General features: G+C 49.2%; 1 long non-coding RNA gene across 1 annotated transcript; it reads right to left on the bottom strand.

Annotated features, from left to right (window-relative positions):
- Positions 1–16,410: 16,410 nt before the first annotated feature.
- On the bottom strand, positions 16,411–17,392 carry LOC123393385. Its single transcript, XR_006608153.1, has 2 exons — positions 16,869–17,392; positions 16,411–16,664 (listed from the first exon to the last, which is right to left on the bottom strand). It is a non-coding gene; the product is annotated as an uncharacterized LOC123393385 (long non-coding RNA).
- Positions 17,393–19,140: the final 1,748 nt, after the last annotated feature.

The raw sequence follows: 19,140 nt of genomic DNA, 5'->3' as shown, positions 1-19,140 counted from the left end.
CTGGATGGCGTCACCTTCTCTGGGCAGCACCCTCCCCCTCCACCTCCCAGTGCAGAGAAGGGACTTGTCTCTTCAGCCCACACTCAGCCGGCGGGGCCTGGCCTCAGACCTTGGCCTTCTGACTCTTGGAACTGCAATTACTCCTGATTTTACTGATCACTATTCAGTTACTTATAATATCGCCGAAAATACAAACGGCAGCTTAATTCTCTCGGAGAAATGAAAATGAACACACTTAGAACGCGAGCCTGGTGACGGACTCACGCGGGTGCTTTAAGATGTAATTAGTATCAAGCACCCGACAGATTATTCTCCTGGAGCCCCTTTTCGAAAGGTTTCCAATCTTTGCTTGAAGACTGCTCACAGCCTAATTGCATTTCAGCGTGGTCCAACAGAAAATCCAACTGCGCATTTATCTTGAGGTGAACAGGCCGCCTTCCTGCCTTTAAGCAAACTCTCTGGGATATCGTGAGCTCAGCCCACAGGACTCGGCAGAACAAAGAGAGGAAAGTTGGTCACTTCCTATTGGGGGTACATATGCATTCCCCGTACTTTCTCTGTTCCAACTCAGGACTCCATGGATTGAGTCCTTTCAAGAAAAGAAAAATAGACCTTGTCATTTCCTATTGTTTCAAAGACAGAATCCAGCCTGGGAAAGATTAAGGCAAGAGGAAGGGGGACTCATGTCCAGATGACTAAACACCAATCTGACCTGGAAAATGCTCGATTCGTTTCTGAGGAAGGGAGGGAGCTGCAATCAGAGGCTTGTGTAAAATCGTGACGTGACTTCACTAAAAGAGAAAAAGGAAAGCGCTCCCGACTCGCTCACAATGAACGAGCAAGAGAATGTGTTACGAATCGATGAGGAATGTGCAGACCCAGTGAGTTGCCTCCCAGGTCTGAGCTCCCAAACTTCCTTCCTTAGACACTGACCTCTGACTGGAAACCCTCCGGACCCTGGGAGCGTGAGGTGTGTGCCGTCAGCGCAGGGCGGGTTGCGGGAACAAGCCAGGCTTGTCTCCGCGGAGGTTCCTGTTCCATCCGTCTTGCCTACATCTCTGTGCACACGAGCAAAGCTTCTTTTCTTACTGAAGATGTCTTGGGAAGAATTCCAGCTGTTCTGGGGAGAGGAATAATAAAGATGCATTGTATTGGGTGTTCAGACGAAGTGGATAGATCTCTATGTGGTGACACAAAAAATACTTGAAGTCCTATTATTAAGTGAAAAGGGCAAATTGTGAACAACAAAATAAAAAACATACATCATGGTTTTTACGTAAAAGACTCAAAATAAGACTGGTTTTTCTATGTATGAGTAGAAATCAGCAGGTCTGTCCCTAACATTTGCAGGGTCTGAGAGAAGAAATTACATACCATAAAGCCAAATATTAAAGTCAAGACAAAGAAGAAAACTTACATAAAATATGTAACTTCTTGGGGCGCCTGGGTGGCTCAGTGCATTAAGCCTCTGCCTTCAGCTCTGGTCATGATGTCAGGATCCTGGGATTGAGCCCCGCATCGGGCTCTCTGCTCAGTGGGGAGCCTGCTTCCTCTCTCTCTCTCTCTCTGCCTACTTGTGATCTGTCTCTGTCAAATAAATAAATAAAATCTTTTTTTAAAAATATGCAACTTTTTCTACTTTGACAAATATACCTTTATAAGAATCTTGAAGACCAGATTCGAACTTAAAGTACTCAAACTCTTCAATGTTTGGTGTAGACAGGAGGTGGCCACACAGCGTCGGGCGGTGGGGGGTAAAGGGAAGCTCAGCCTTTGGCCCTGGCCCAGCTTTCTCTTCACACCCCACCCCTGTTCCTCTCTGCGAAGGGCCTCACATGTGCATCCACCCATCCCCCCAAATAGCCACCACCACTTGACATGGCATGGGACCAGTGACATGCATGCCAGCATCAAGGACAGACTCTGAGAGATAGCTTTGTGGGCCCTGGAAGCAATGTTTTGCCCTGGACAGATGGATAATTGCCTTTCCTGTCCAGCATCAAAGCAATTTTTAAATAATCTCAAATTGTTGGAGTACCCAGGTGGCTCAGTTAAGCATCTGCCTTTGGCTGAGGTCATGACCCCAGGGTCCTCGGATCATGTCCCACATCAGGCTCCTTGCTCAGCAGGGAGTCTGCTTCTCCCTCTGCCTGCTGCTTCCTTGCTTGTGGTCTCTCCCTCTCTCTGACAAATAAATAAGTAAAATACTTTTTTTAAAAAATGCAATTTTTAATATTCTTAAATTGTTGGGGTGCCTAGGTGGCTTAGTCAGTTAAGCATCTGCCATCAGCTCAGGTCATGATCTTGGGGTCCTGGGATCAAGCCCTGCATCAGGCTCCCTGCTTGGCAGAGAGTCTGCTTCTCCCTCTCCCTCTGCCCCTCTGCCCTGCTCATACTCTCTCTCTCTTTCAAATAAATAAGCATTATTTTCTCTCTACCTCTCTTGGAACATTAGCCAGGCACCAAGCCGGACACTTGGAATATAAAGAATAAGACAGATTCCTTCCCTTGGGAAGCTCACCATCCAGCAAGAGATGGTAGGTAAGTGTAACATAACATTTGAAAAATATGTGATAGAAAAATAATAATGATATAGGATGACCTTTCTTGGGTACTTACTCAGTACCAGGCACTGAGCTCAGCATTATACAGTGTTGTTCACCATTGAACCCTTCTGGGCTTGGGCTTTTTTTTTTTTTTTAAGATTTTATTTATTTATTTGACAGAGATCCCAAGTAGGCAGAGAGGCAGGCAGAGAGAAAGAGAGAGAGGAGGAGGCAGGCTCCCTGCTGAGCAGAGAGCCCGATGCGGGGCTCGATCCCAGGACCCTGGGATCATGATCTGAACTGAAGGCAGAGGCTTAACCCACTGAGCCACCCAGGAGCCCCTGGGCTTGGGCTTTTTGTGGAATTCTTAAATCACTAACTCAATGTCTTTACCCAAAATCTATTCAGATTTTCTATTTCTTTTTGAGTCAGTTTTAGTAGTTTGTGTCTTTGTTCAGTTCACCTAGGTTACCTCATTTGTTATGGTTTTGGTTTGCATGGTATATCTTTTTTCATCTCTTAATTTTAATCTTTGTATCATTGAATAAAAAGTGTCTCCTGCAGACGGTATAGAATTAGATCATAGATTTTTTTTTTTCCAGTCTGTCAGTCTCTGCCTTTTGGTTAAATGGTTTAATCCGTTCCCGTTTAATGTTATTAATGTGGTCGGATGGCCGCCGTTCTGCTTTATTTACGTTTTCTCTGTAGCTTCTAACTACTTTGTCACTCTCTTCCTCCTTCATACCTCTCGTCTTAAGTGGATATTTTCTACTGTACAGCTTTCATTTCCTTAATGAATCTAACTTTTGTTTTTGTTTTCTAAGTCCATTCCATGCCCAGGATGGAGCCCAACGTGGGCCTTGAACTCATGACCTGAGATCAAGACTTGAGCTGAGATCAAGTGTCAGAGGATTGACTGACTGAGCCATCCAGCCACCCCGTGCTTTCCCTAATGCATTCGCTGTGTATTTCTCACAATACACATCTTAACTTACCACAATCCACCTCATATTTACACGGACTTAACCCCACAAGGTTACAGAAAATGAATTCCATCCCCTACTCTCTTTCTGTGCTATCATTGTTACCCATATCACGTCTATATACACCCAACAATATATTGTTAAGTGTAATGTTATAAACCCAACTATACAGTATTATGGTCATTGCTTTATATACAATTAAGTCTTTTAAAAGACTAACGGAATAGGGGCGCCTGGGTGGCTCAGTGGGTTGGGCCTCTGCCTTCAGCTCAGGTCGTGATCTCAGGCTCCTAGGATCAAGTCCCACATCAGGCTCTCTGCTCAGTGGGGAGCCTGCTTCCTCCTCTCTCTCTCTCTCTGCCTACTTGTGATCTCTCTGTCAAATAAATAAATGAAATCTTAAAAAAAAAAAAAAAAAGGACTAATGGAATAAAGAATACAAATGCATTCACCAAGTTTTCTTAAGTGTTAACCTTCTTAATTACCATTTTTAATTGTCTTTATTTCTTCCTGTGGATTCAAGTTACAATCTGATGTCGCTTCCTTATTCCAAATATAGCTTCACTCCCACCTCCCTCTTTTATGTTTCTATTTACTTCTTTGCCCAGCATGTGGCCACCAAGGGGCTGGAAACTTGAAGGGGCCTAACCCTAACATGATGAGCTCAAAGACTTAGTAGCTCTTCCCCAGATTTCTACTGGTCTAAGTCAAGACTCAAGTGGAACTCAGAGACTCACCATGTCCAGTCAGCTTAATGGTTGGCACTAGAGAAAAGGAGGAAAGAAAATGAAATGTCTCTACTCTCTTGCAAAGAGATTTAGAAATCACCAGCCCACGGAAGTTTTTTCAGCCCATCATATGCAACATTTATAAGTATGAACTTCCTCTTCGCTCTCTCTCCTCCTCTGCTCGGCCCGTAGCACTTAATTCCAGAAGCACGTGTATTTACATTCTATGTTTCTAACATCGTGAGTCCTGAGGAGCCTAGCAAGGAGAGAGACCGAAAAGAATGTTGCTGCTTTATTGTAAGAGAGTTGTTGTCCATGGATGACCTGGGGTTATTTCCGGACAGTTAAATGGAAATCAGACAGGGACCCACCATCTGGCTATAATGGTTAATGAAAATATCAAGTTACTTTGCTTTAGGCTAGAATGATCTCAACCTAATGATCTCATACTGATAAGAAAGGCAATCAAAGAGTTACAGATGGCTTTAGTTAATAAAAAATATGCAAATAGGTAGATTACTCCTAACATTATTTGCCGAACTAACACTTTCAAAGTGTGGGGTCTATGGACAAGAGGAGAAATTAATAAGAAGGGTCCTGGTGATGAAGAAGTTGGGCATCCCTGACTGGTTTGGGTAAATCCTACCCCTGCACCCCACTTCTCTATCCCTCCATGACTACTTTTCACCTCTAGGCTCTGGGATCAAAGCTTACCTCCATGTTAATTTAAACTGACAAAAGATTTTTGTCATGACCAATTTTGGATCAGGAAGCATCTGCCATTCCCAGATTGTATGAAAGCCTCACAGCTCTGCAAAAGGTACTAAGCCCCCTGCTCTCCCAGACCCAGGACAGGGTGGCCTCTTTCTCATTCCTTCTTCCTTTGCCTGAGGCTGTGTCCACCTACCCTTCTATCAGTTCCTTCTTGGTTCATTCATTCTACAAATGTCCTGTACTTGGCCCAGGGCACTGTGGAAAGCCCTGGAAACACAGTGGTGATCAAAGTGTGGTGTCTGCCTTTAGGGAGTCCACGTTCTGGTCAGGGAGACAGACATTACACAAACAGACGCTATAAAAAAATACAACTCCCAACTGTGAAGAGAAGACGCACACTAGGAGAGGGGTGTAGAGAGATGCCCCCCCCCCCAGGGAAAGCATCCTGAAGAGAACATTTGAACCGGGCTCAATTCCAACCCCTACCCATCCACATGACTCGGTTAAGGGAGTCTGGCCCTCCACCAGCTCAGAGAGGAAAGTCACCCTCTGCTCTGAACCTCAGCTCTCCATAGGAAGGAAGGCACAGCTCATATAGAGGTCAGAGTCTGATCCTGGGCTCCTGGCCTTGGAAGCTGATTCCCTCCTGAAGAGTTGCAGAGTCTACAGCCCCAGCCCAGCACGGCCGCACTGATTAACTGATTAATCACTCCAGATCCTCACTGGGAGACCACACACGCGCAGGCTGGGGAGGGGGCCCGCAGTGGGATCGGAGCTGGAGATTCACGTGCAACCAGGGAAGGCAGCCCGGGGAGTGAGGTTTAGACCTGGTCCACTCAGCCTGGGCTCCTTTCAAGCTGGGGCCTCAGGACGTCATGGGAGTGGTGGGTGGGGGGGGACCAGAGCTGTCCCCCTCGCCAGCAGCACGTGGCTCTTCTGTTTCACATCAGGTTGACTTAGGAAGGTTGGCACTGTCCTTCTGGGCCCGTCAGTCATGTTCATCTGTCAGGCCTGGTTACCTGCTCCCGTCGTTAAAGCCCAGGCAACGCCCTGTGCCCTGGGGTTCCCTCCCTCCTGTTCACTCCTCGGTAAAGGGGCCCTCCTGAAGGGTTCCAAAGTGAACGTGCCTTCTGCTTCCTGTCGGGGCCCCAATGTCCCAGTGCCTGGGGATTCATCCCCATCCCGTGCCCACTTCCCAGTACTGGGATTGTGCTGGGCTCCTCCTTCAAGGCCAGGGGGTTCCCCAGAGAGGAAGGGAACACGTCCTTAAATTCTGCATCCTAGGTGCCTCTCTCGTCTTCCCTTAGCCTTAGCCTTGTTTTCCCTCTCTGTCCCACCTGTCTGGGGCCCTGTCCCAAGTCCCTGCTGACCGACGGGCTCCCCTGTTGATGCCCGGATCTCCCGGCTCGTCCCTTGCTGCTCCGTCCTGTGCACCTGTGCTTCCGGCCCTTGTGCGTCCGTTGCGGCTGGGTGTTCGTGCCATCGGCCTGATGAAATGTGCTCCTTTCCCGGACTTCTAATCCTGGGGTTTGTGAACTCTTGGGAAAACCATGTGGCTCTTCCAGAGGTCCACAAACCCCCTGAAAGCCCAAACAAAGGTTTGTGGATCTGAAATCGTGCCTCTTTCTGGCTTTCTCCAGGACTGAAATAGGCATCGAAGGAGATCATAGAAAGGGCATCTTTGACCATTGACAATGGCCGTGCCACCTGCTAAGTGCTCCACAAAGACGAGGTATCATCATCACAGCAGGTTGGGAGAAGTTAAAGTGTGTCTCTCTGTGTGAACAGTGTTTGGGAAACTCTTCTTGGGGTGGGCCACGAGGTGGGTGTGGCATGTGTGTGGGCACTGAGCCAGGGCTCTAATCGTTAGAATAAGGGGGGACTCTAGCTTCTGGGAGGTCACAGGGAACGGGCCGTCCTTAGAGGTGCGAGTCTGGTTAGAGAATGGTGTCGTTTCTGGAAGAGAGTGTACATGGGTGCAACCGGGGGAAAAAAAGAAGAGACCCACAAGGTTGAGGATGTGAATATAAGAGAATATTTGCTCTTATCCAGGAAGCAACCATAAAAGCAAAATAGAAACATTTGCCGTGAGGGGCCTTTTTGTTCATTGGTCACAATTGGCGTCAAGCCGTCTTTGAGACTTTTCTTCACCACATGAGAGGGAAAGCACTGCCTGTGGTTCCTACTGTAGGGATTTGGTGGTGAGTTAAACAGTGTCCCTTCGGGGTGCCTGGGTGGCTCAGTCAGTTAAGCGTCTGCTTTTGGCTCGGGTCATGATCCCAGAGTCCTGGGACTGAGCCCCATGTCAGGGTCCCTGCTAGGCGGGGAGCCTGCTTCTCCCTCTGCATCTTCTTCTACCATTCCCCTTCCTCCTTGTGCTCTCTGGCTCGCTCTGTCTCTGCCAAATAAATAAAAATAAAATCTTTGAAAAATAAAAATAAACAGTGTCCCTTTCTTCCACTCCTGACCACCTGGAACCTCAGAAGGTGACCTTATTTGGAAACAGGGTCTTTGTGGATACAATTAATTAAGATGAGGTCATACTGGATTAGGGTGGGTTCTAGGGTTGGGACGCCAGTGACTGGGGTCTTTCTGAGAAGAGAAGATATAGAGAAGTACGTAGGGGGAGAAAGGCCATGTGAAGGCGGAGACAGGCCCTGGAGTGCTGTACTTATAAACCAAGAAATGCCAAGGATTTCCGGGAGCCAAGAAGCAAGGAAGGGTTCTCCCCATCAACCTTTGGAGGGATTTGGCCTGCCAGCACCTCGATTGCAGACTTCTGGCTCCTAGAACAGTGAGAGAATGGATTTGTTGTTTTAAGCCATCCAGTTTGTGTTAATTTGTTACAGTGGCTGCTGGAGGCTAATACGGATTGATTCCACAGCAGCTCAAGGGGAACTAATGTAGACCAAGCAAGACTAGTCACCGGCAGGAAGCAGATGGGACATTCAAGCTGGGATAACTCCAGGAAGTTTACTTACAAAGGGTGAGCAGCTGAGCCCTGTTCTGTGCCACGCACCATGCTGGGCTGGGGTACACAACCAGTGATCAGGTAGAAAAAGTCCTGATTTGTAGCATTTGTAGATGTCCATGGTATAAATACTCCCTCTATGGCCAACGCAAGCTGCCAGTGTAGGATCCCCGGCACAGTGGGGAAGACAGGCTCCACAGCACCCCGCCATCCTGCTTTCCCCTCCCAGACACGGCAGGGGTAAATTACATCAAGAGTATGGATAATGATAAAGTAAGGTGAAATGACTAGGAAGTGATACATTTGGATGTTACCATCTTTGCGTCTAACCTAATCTATTGAACAGTTAGCTGACATGATTTAATCTTTAATGGTGGCTGTGTTTAACAACCAGCTTGCAACATTGCTGAAATGTTTAACAGTTAGCTCTCACAAGCAGGTGTCTGCACGCAGCTGGCTGGAAGGAGACCAGCTGTGGAAGAGACACTCAACAAATATAACCGCCCCATTGTGGGGCTTGCCATGAGGCAATCTGGCCCTGTTGGACTTGGGAAGATCCTCTTGGAACATCTCCAGTTCTGGTGGCCGCAAAGTGGCCTGAAGAAGAGAGATCACAGAGCACTCTTGGGATTCAGTTCCGAACTAGACCAGGGCAGCAGGGTCAGTGAAGGATGGTATGTCAGTGATGCGCAGCCACACCAGCTTGTGTCTGGGATCTCTCGGGATGCCTGCTGATCCTCAGGGGCGGGGGGCTAGCACAGGAGACAGGAGAAGGTGAGGGTTGGACAGTCTCCAAAATAATTGTCCAGGAGACACCAGCCAGGACTTACACGTGGGTAAAGGACTGGGTTGGGGAGGGGATGAGGACACACTCTAGGGTCACCACCTGTGGCAGTCAGCATTTCCCTGCTCCAAGCTTAGCACTGGGGGAGATTGGGGGGACTGTGGAGGCTGGTTATGCTGGGCACCAGCCTTGCCTCCTGACATCTCTCTCTCATTCTCCCCCAGGCGGGCATACACATGCTCCTCTTCATGCCTTTGCCATGACAGTTCTGTCCAGTGCAAGAGCCACTGATTCATTGGGTCATTGGAAGGAGACCATCACTAGTTGAGGTCATTCCTCAGGAAGGAGGCCATCACTAGGAATATTAACATGACGAAGGCAGAGTCTGCCGTCCAGCTGCCTACCCTTGTCTAGCATGAGGCCTGCATCCTCTGTCTAATTCTGGGACTCACTGAAGCCTTTGTTGTCACACAGCTCTGCCCTGGTTCCCACTCACTGCTTTATCTGTCCTGAAGGTGACAGGTGATTCTCGGTTCTAGAACCCAGGCTGGGACCTGAGGCCTTATCTCTTGAGGCTTCTAAAATCCCTGCACTTGGCATTGCATACAGTTCTTGATGTCAATGTTGCCTCTTGATACAGGGGCATGATGACATTGAATTGACAGGGACGCTGGGTCATCTGGGCTGGGTTGAGTAGGGTTATATGAGCACTTCTTTTATCTACAGAAATCTCAACTCGGGGGACCAACCACCCCAGTTCCTTGTGGGGATGGAGGGGTTTTCTGCAACACGGGACTCTCAGTGCTAAAACCAGGGTGCAGGCTGGCACCCGGGATGGGTGGTCCCCTGCATTTGCCCCCCTTCTGACCATGCAGGGTTGAATCCTGAGGCCAGCGAGGATAGAAATCTCAGATCACTATAAACAGCCACCGGGTTCTAAATCTCACTTTCCCTAAATCCGTGTCCCTGAGAAATATTATAGCATTTTATAAGAGATGTTGAAAAATAGCCATTCATTTCTAAATCCTTCTTTTCAGTCACTTTTAATATTCTTTTTTTTAAAGAAAGAAAGAGAAAAGGCTTTTGGGGACTAAAACATCACCTACTTGGATGAAACCCAAAGGTGAATAGTTATTTCAGCAAAATTCATTCAGGGTCTTGAAAGTCAAGTGTGTGAATATAAAATACACCTGTTGAGTCTCAAATAATGCCCTTTTCTGCTCTTGGATGGCTGAACTGCCAAATGTCAGGTTGACATATTCAGTGCTCCCAGGAATGTGACTCTGGGCGGTGGGGCGGGGGGAGCGTGGTGGTTATAGAGCCAGCAGGCTCCTCGGGGTCTGGTCAGCCAAACGGGGGTTCCAAGAGGGTTCAGTCCATTGGCCTCACCCTGTTGAGGCTCCCATATTATTCCATGGGGCTCTTCCCGCTCATGGGGGTCTGCTGAAACTCTCCTGCCCAGCGATGGTTACCCTTTGAGCCTGCCCTGATCCTAACAGGGGGACCTCACAAGATGCTTCCATGGGGTGGGAGTGGAGGTAGGGAGGGTCTATCAACACCTTCAAATACCGGCCGTCAATGATCAACCAGAGCACCGTGTCCTCCCTCCCACAGACGTTATCCTGCTCAGAGCTGCAGAAACCGTGCTGGGGAGTGAGTGAGGGGGAGAGGAGAGCTGGGGAACCAGCCCTGAGCTTCCCGACATTTCCAGGTGGGATGGCCAAGCCCAGCAAGGCAGGACTCTTGTGCAGGTGACTGACCCCAACGCAGGGCTTCTCTCCTACACTGTGGACAAGAGCCCCACCAGAGCAGGTTCAAGAGAAAACGGGAGGGACGGCAGGTGTGGACAACTCTCTACAGCAGTAAAGGATGGCACTGAAGGGAGGCAATAGTTAGAGAGGATGGCAAGTCAAGAAAGGATTATTTAGGGGCACCTGGGTGGCTCAGTGGGTTAAAGCCTTGGCCTTTGGCTTAGGTCATGATCCCAGGGTCCTGGGATCGAGCCCCACATCCGGCTCTCTCCTCCATGGGGAGCCTGCTTCCTCCTCTCTCTCTCTCTGCCTGCCTCTCTCTGCCTACTTGTGATCTCTGTCTGTCAAATAAATAAATAAAATCTTTTTTTTAAAAAAAGGATTTTTTAATGTGACATTTATTTATTTACTATGTAAATGAGATCATATTTACATATTTTTGGCAAGCAATTTTCTTTGGGCAACCAAATGCTGCAACTGTCTTCCCATGTTATTTACCATACTACTACAACTGAGTTTTAAACTTTTTTCCTTCTTTTAAAACACACACGACAGGGAAATTTGCCATTTTAAGCATTTTCTAGTGTACAGTTCGGTGGCATAAAGTATATTCCCATTGTTGTGCAAACGTCACCACCATCCATCTCCAGGACTCTTCTCATCTTGCAAAACTGGAACTCCGTCCACATCAAACAGTCTCCCTTCCTCAGTCCCTGACAGTGACCATCCTGCTTTCTGTCTCTGATTTCAACTACCATAAATACCTCACATGAGTGGAATTGTACAATGTTTGTCCTTCTGTGACTGGCTTATTTCACTGAGCATGATGTGGTTAGGGTCCGTCTGTGTAAGTAGCAAGTGTCCAAGTCCCCCGCCTTCCAAGGCTGAGCAACATTCCATTGTCTGCATAGACCACATTTTGTTTACCCAGTCATCTGTCAGAGGGCAGTTCTGTTGCCTGCCACCTTTTGGCTACATTGTGAATCATGGGTGTATGTGTATCACTGTGTATCAGCTGGTTCTGTGTTTTAGGAAGAAGGGACTTCAAAAGGTACAAGAGAGCCTGCAGGGAAAGCAGGACAACATCCCACCCCTGCCTCCCTCTAGTTTGAACCTCACGTGGCCACTATTAACAGTGTCTAGCGAACCTTCCACAAACGTTCTTTGATATATAAGCATACGTGTATTTCTTTCTTTTGAAATAAACAGAAGAGTACAGACACTGTTTTATACCTGAGTTTTTCTCTGAGTCGGTACATAGATTGTGGCCTCTCTCCTCTTAACGGTTGCAGGGAATCCCACTGTGCAGGTGGACAGTAGTTCACTCATCCGGTCTTTTTTGATGGACGTTCAAGATGTCACCAGCGTCTCATCATCACAGTGTTGCCCAGCATGGCAGACTGAGTGGTGTCCACCCAGATGTCAGAGATCCTGTTTCCTGGAACCTGAGAATATTACTCGATATGGGGGAAAGTTCTTGTGGGTGTGATTAGATTAGGCTTCTTGAGACTGGGAGAGAGTGCTGGTTTCTCTGGGTGTGATCACAAACGTACTTAGAAGGACACATACAGAAGAGAAAGCCTACACATGGCGAAAGGGATATGGAGATGGAGGAAAGGGCTGGAATGCCAGCAGCCCCCAGAGGCTGCAAGAGGCGCAGAAGGATTCCCTCCAGAGCCTTCACGTGGCCCTGCCGACCCCTTGCAGCAGGTCCACCGATGCTAATTTTGGACTTCTGGCCTCCAGAACTGAGAGAGAATAAATTTCTGTTGTCAAAGTCAGTAAGTTTGTGGTCATTTGAATCCACAGCCAGGGGAAGTCAATATATGAGATATGTCCTTAAAATGTAAATACACGTATTTGTGAATATAACCACAATAAAAATTGCTAGAAGTGAGGTTATGAGGTCAAAGGGTACACAATCTTGTTAAATGGGATAGATTGTTAGTAGGATGCCCTCCATCCCATTGTCCTACTTCTCGCTCCCGCTGCTACAAACAAGATTGCCCGCCCCTGTGTCCTCCTCTGGGGGCTGCTGCCCGTTCCCCTCCTGGGCTCACATGCATCCTGCAGACAAGTGAAGTCCCAAGTCTAGCTCAGGCCTACAGAATGTGAACAGAAGTGAAGTGCGTCACATTCAGAGTAATTTAGTAAAGGGTGTGTACCCCCTCTTTTTTTTTTTTTTTTTTTTTTTTTTTTTTTTTTGCCAGCTGGAAGCCAGTTTCCAGGTCCCACGGAACTCCAGAGACCACAGGAGGGAGGGAAGCTGAGCCCCTGAATCACCAAACAGAGCAATACTGTCCACCCTCCAGAAACATCCGTATAGGACTCTTACACAAGGCAGAAATATCTTCCTACGGTAATAAACCTCTGAAATGTTGGTGTTTGTTACATTACCCTAACTCATACACCATGACACCATTTTTTACATAAAACACCAGATCTGTTTTTCCTGAGCACACACTTGGCAAGTGTTGCTCACAGACCTCAGACTTGAGTATGACATTAGCTGCTCTTTATTCCTTATCATGCTGAGAAGGTATCCTTCATTTCATGGGTTACCAAGAGCTGTTTTTGTTTCTTTTATCAAGAATGGGTATCAATTTATCAAATTCCCTTATAGTATTTGTGGAATTAATAAGCTTTTCCCCCTTTGACCTATTAAGACACTATATCCCATTACTATTTCCTAAGGTTGAAATAGCCACACGTTCCTAAAAGCCATGGATATGGTAGTTTTTACAGGCTGCTGAATGCAAAAGAATCATCAGAACAAAACAATAGATTGGCGAATTCTTTAAACATGACTTTTTAATTTGTAAATTTTAAATTTCAGTTGAGGGAGCAAAAAGACAGAGGAGAACTTCTGACAGTCAATTTCATTATGTGAAGCAAGAGGATTTGTTTGAAGAGGGGACAATTGCTCCATGTTTATTTATGAATGGGACAATGCTGTGGGAGAGGAAGCTGGAAGCAGTGTGTCCTTGCAGGGGACAGAACTACATGAACAGGGCCCAAGATGGCCTTGGCTGGAGCCTGGGCAGCTTGTCCCTGAAATGGGGGACAGGTGCCCAGTGGTTGGGGGGGGCAACGTGCAGCATCTCTGAGACTGGCCAGTCTCCTGTTTGCTCGGTGAGTCAGGAAGCAGGGGAGCATGGGGGGCAGACCGGAGATCTGGTGACAGTTGGCTTGATGCTGGTGTTGAAGAGAAAAGCTCCAGGACCACGGGTGTCTGGCCCTCTCCCCACGACCTTGATTGTGGGGTTCTGTCCACCATGCTAAGCTGGAATGTTGTTCTAACGATGGTTGGGGTTTTGCTAATCGCATCTGCCAAACACAATGCCGTGTGGGAGCTGACTGGGCCCGTGGGTGGTTTAGAGGTATTCCGAGGTCGATAAGGCGTGACGCAGATAAGGGGACAGCAAAAAACTTCACTTCTTGTGAAGTTCCTCATTCGACAACTTTCTACTGAAATTTAACCTTGTGGCAGGAATGCTGAGACCCCAGCCAGACCCAGGTATCAGGATCGAGGCCGTGATATGCCTCGTCCGTCATTTCCCTACATTCAGGAAAGCTCAGCTGCCACTTGGCTTCTGAAGGGTTGGATGATCTTCAAATGAGGTCTCCGTAAGCTGTGAATAGTAACAGGAATGTTCGGAACTCTTTCTCTGTGATGCGCTAAATGTTTTTTTAAGATTATTTATTTATTTATTTATTTATTTGATAGAAATCACAAGTAGGCAGAGAGGCAGGCAGAGGGGCAGGGGGAAGCAGGCTCCCCGCTGAGCAGAGAGCCCGATGCGGGACTCGATCCCAGGGCCCTGAGATCATGACCAGAGCCAAAGGCAGAGGCTTTAACCCACTGAGCCACCCAGGCGCCCCTACTAAATGCTTTTATAAGGAGTATTTCGTTTCATCTACATAACAACCTCATGAAGGTAAGTACTACCATCATTCCCATTTTACAGATGAGGAAACTCAGGCCCACAGAGTTAAATTAACTGGCTCAGATCTCACAGCTGCCTGTTGGTTGCATCGGGATTTGAACACGAGTCTATAGTCCCTAGTCTTCATCCAAAGCACCAAAAATGCTTAAACTGACTCAGGTTTGGTGCATAAGGGATGCTGTTCAAGGCCCCAACTCCAGAGCTTCAAAGACTTTTTCTTAGATTCAGGAATTCCTTCCTAACCGCCCCCAGAGGAAGCGTTGGGCCACCAGCCCCTCCTCCTCTGCTCCTCTCTCAGGGCTAAAGGGTTGGCTGATGCTCGCAGTGGCAATGGATCATTTCAAGACGGGCCCCAGAAAGTACTCAGTAGAGGAAAAAGGGAAGGTTGCCAGATGAGATGTTGATTCGGGAACAATAAGTGATTCCCACATTTGTCAATCGGACGGTCTGGCACCACGGCCTCTGGCTCATTTCTCCTTTAAAGAGTGGAACTCAGGAAGACACTCAGAAGTGTTCCCTGGTTTTTCTCTGGCAGGCGGGGGCCCTTCAGGCTATTGACATCCCGGCTCAAGGCATGGGCTCAGTCCCTCAATCCCCTGTGGATTGTCCACAGCCCTAGGCAACTTTATCAACTCTGATTTTGCTTTTTCTTCTTTACACTGTTGGGCATTGCAGAAATGGGGCGTAATTGCCGTGAGAGAACATGTGTATCACCACACCAATTACACTGGGTTCATCTCTAAGTAGCCCAGGCCCGAAATAGTATCTCAACCAGTAGAATAACATACACAGGCAGTCCTGAGTTGTATGGGGGCCCATGGTCTCACGGACCCAGACTCCTTTTTCTTTTCTTTTCTTTTCTTTTATTTATTTATTTATTTATTTATTTATTTTTGCAGGGAGGGGAAGAGGGAGAGGGAGAACGAGCCTCAAGCAGACTCTTCACTGAGCATGAAGCCCAAGGCAGGGCTCAATCTCACGACCCTGAGATTATGACCTGAACCAAAGCCAAGAGCAGGATGCTTAACTGACTGCACCATCCAGGTGCCCCGACCCAGGCTCCTTCTATCTTGTTGCTCTGCCACATGTAGCTTTCTTTTACAAGGTCATCTCATAGTCCAACATGACTGCTGGAGTCCAGCCATTACATATGCCTTCCGGGAGTCAGAAAGGAGAAAGAGAAGAGGAAGCAGTCACTTTAAAAGAGATGTCCCAGGGGCGCCTGGGTGACTCAGTTAGTTAAGCGTCTGACTCTTGATTTCAGCACAGGTCATAATACCAGGGTTGTAAGATTGAGTCCTGTGTCAAGCTCCACACTGGGCTCTGCTCCTCCACTCCCCCTCCAACAGACAGATGGATAGATAGATAGAAAGACAGACAGACAGGTAACAGAGATGTCCCGGGATTACTCTCCTCCTTTTACTTTAATGTCCTTGTCCAGGGTTTGATCCTGTGGCTCCCCCTAGCTGTAATATAGGCTAGGAATGTGGTGTTTTAGTTAGTAGCCCTGTGTTCAGCTTTTCAACTCAGGGAAGGGAAAGAATCACTATTTGGAGGCCGGTAGATGGCTTTGTTATGGTCATCCTACTGAATTGTAACAAAGAAGGTCCAGAACCCTCAGCAGTGACGGCCACAGGGAAGACGGGCAGTTCCATGGGGTACATCCTTCAAGGGAAGGATGGAGCTCTCCATGTCACCGAGGTGTGGCACCGAGTAATGGCTACCTGGCCCAGGTCACTCAGCGGATGGGGTTTGAGCACCTGCTGTGACCCAGGCCTGGCCTTTCCCACCAGATGAGGAGCTTGAACCGAACTGTGAAGTCAGGGGGAGCCCAAGAGATGCCCCCGACGCGTGGGGCTCATGGCGGGATGTAGACAGAACTGCAGTGGAGAGAAATGATGGCGGCTGTCCACTCTGGAGACCACGACATACAATAAGACCCAAGTTGCCTTCTCGGTCACCCAAAACAAATGATACTTAGTACAGTTTTCAGTGACTGATGTGCTTTATTACCATTCTTTAAACATTGGCATTTGAGTGACAGTAGATCCAGAGTGAGTATAATATTTGATTACGGGAGCCCTTTGAGGGGTGCCTGGAGATCCCAGGTGGTTGAGCATCTGACTCTTGATTTTGGCTCAGGTCTTGATCTCAGGGTTGTGGAATCGAGCCCCATGTCAGGCTCCGTGCTGGGCGTGGAGCCTGCTTAAGATTCTCTCTCTCCCTCTGTCCTCAGGCACCTGTATGGGGAATGTCTTTGGTTGGGATCCCTAGAAGCAGAATCTCAGAAACCCCTGCCTCCGTCCCTCTCCCTCTCTTAAAAAATAGAGGGGCCCCTTGAGACTTCTATGCTTCTCCACTGCTGGTCCCCTGCCTTGATGCAGCCCAGGGAGGGACACCCAGGGGAGCCCAGCAGATAAGCTGGTGTGAGATGGAAGCCTCACCTCTGACCCCAGTTTGTTCACTTCTGGGGGAGCTACTCCTCTGGAGTAGGTGGTTCTCCAAATCCAAGGACCCCCGGGTCGGCCCAGAACAGGCTTCTGTCCCCTCCGATGTCGCTCAGCTCACACATATTCTTGAGAGTCAGCTGGTCTCCAGGGATCGAATGTCTGTCACTGAGACAAAATCCTGAGACACTGCGTAACGGGGCTGTGTTTGTATCCAAGGAAGTGCTACATTTCCCACAGCTTTATATAAACTTCCTCTCATTAGAACAGCCCAGAACGCATCTGCATCTGCGTTCACAGGCTGTGAGCGCTGCTTTGAGATTCTAAACTTAGCAGCATCTTCTCTCCTTGGTTCCCCAAATATGGGTTCAGACAGAGGCTGTGCTCTGGGAGGCAGAATGTCTAGTCACTGCGCGCCAGGCTTCCCTCCCCGCCCCCAGCAGTGTGACCAGGAGGGGGGGTGTGGGCGGGGCCGTGGGGCAGGGCTCAGGTCCCGCTGTGGGGAATGGCATCCAAGAAGCGCCCCCCCCCCAATGCCAGGGGAGGGACAGGTGTGCAGGCATCCCCCCACGAATCCCGTCCTGAGGGAGAGGATGTGCCCTTCAGCACTGGGCAGAGGCAGGGAGCAGATCTGAGGCCCACCATCTCGCCGGGACCCCCCAGAGCGCCACTGTTCTCCAGCGGCCTGCACCTTCCTATACTTTTCTTCCATCCTCTTGCCTTAAAAGGTAGGCTTTAAGACGACGAGGGGGCAGTGAGGCCATTGGATCAGGAGACAACGACCACTGAGGAGCTTGTGACTCAGTTCCCCGGAGGAGGGGACACCCAGGCGCCACGCAGGGCCACTCGGGAAGCAGAGGGGCTGGGCAGGAGGCAGAGGAAGTCAGAGGAAAGGCAGGCAAGAGCCTTCACCATGGTTTAGCAGGAAGGTATGGGGGTGAGGGGGCAGGCAGTCTGCGGGCTGGTTTGGGGAACTTGAGCAGGTACCAATGTATAGGGCTGTCCCCGGGCATGGTTAGGACAGGGGACAAGTGGCCTGGAGTGTCAGAAGCCAGTAAAGGAGGCAGTTGGGGCGTGAGCTCTGGACTGGCTGGTTTGCCTAGAAAAGGTGGGCTCCCAGCTGTGTTGTTGGCTCTCTCTGGGAATCGGCTCCTCCTGGCAGGGCCCCTCCCTCTGTGGTGGGCGAGGCCCACATGTCAAAGTGTCAGAAACGCAGGGAGGCACCAAATTTCGATTTTGACCGGGTCAGATCTGGATCCAGTGCTCCTTCCTTCCACGGAGGCAGCAATCACGGTTTTGCACACCTGCTGTCCGTGGACCTCGGGTGTTGGATAAGAGACCGTGTTCCATGCTATCACTGCCCCTACTGGTTTGTCTTGCTTCAAGACCAGCACCCTCGGCAGCCCGGAGGTTGGGGACGGCAAGCGTGAAGATGTCCGATGTCTGTGCCCCCTCTCCTCCTTACCAGCAGAACTCCAGTTTCGTCCAAGGTGGCGGTTTTCCCGGCTGAAACACTGACCCCTCCGCCCTCCTTCCCAGCTGACGTGCATGAAGCAATCGGTCCCCAACGATGAGACTCGAAGGAAAGTCGCCCGGGGGGGTGGTAGGAGGGGCACACACCAGGGGCGCCCACGCTGTGGCCTCTTGCCTTTTCTCTCTCCTCCGTCCTTCTGCTGGAGACACAAGTGCGGTCCTCCGAGGCACAACAGCCGTCTTGCACCACGAAGGAGACAGCTGCAGGCCACTGGTGGCGGCGATGGCGCGGGAAAGTCAGGAGGAGCCTGGGTCCGCGGTGGGTCATGCTGTCCTAGCGGACGAGGTGGGCAATGCTGTTAGACCCATTGCACAGAGCAGCAAACTGAGGCTTGTCGGGTTAATAAACGACCCAAGATCTTGCAGATCTTAGATGACAGAGCCTGCTGCGGGCTGAACTGTGCGCTCTCCGAATTCAGACATGGAAACCCCCGCCCTCCTAGTACCTTTGACTGGGAGCGCGTTTGGAAATAAGATCAACTGAGGTCGCTGGGGTGGGCCGGTCTCCTCAGCCTATCAGTACCCCGTGCTGTGGTTGGACAAGCCCTCGTGGCTCGGACTACGATTGCAAGATGTCTTTGGGCAGCGCTCATCGGAAAACTTGGAAATAAAGGTTTATTGCTTACAGGACCTGGAATTTTCACATCGCCCCTGGGGACCACGCAGTGAGGTCTCAGGGAGAGATCAAGTGAGCGAGGTCGAGCACAGGCCTGGGGATCTGCTTTTAGTGGGGGTG

The sequence above is a fragment of the Mustela putorius genome, unplaced genomic scaffold (assembly GCF_011764305.1).
Source record: "Mustela putorius furo isolate JIRA1106 unplaced genomic scaffold, ASM1176430v1.1 tig00000832_pilon_pilon_pilon, whole genome shotgun sequence".
Taxonomy (NCBI): Eukaryota; Metazoa; Chordata; class Mammalia; order Carnivora; family Mustelidae; genus Mustela; species Mustela putorius.
This window is presented reverse-complemented; position numbering and strand designations above follow the sequence as displayed.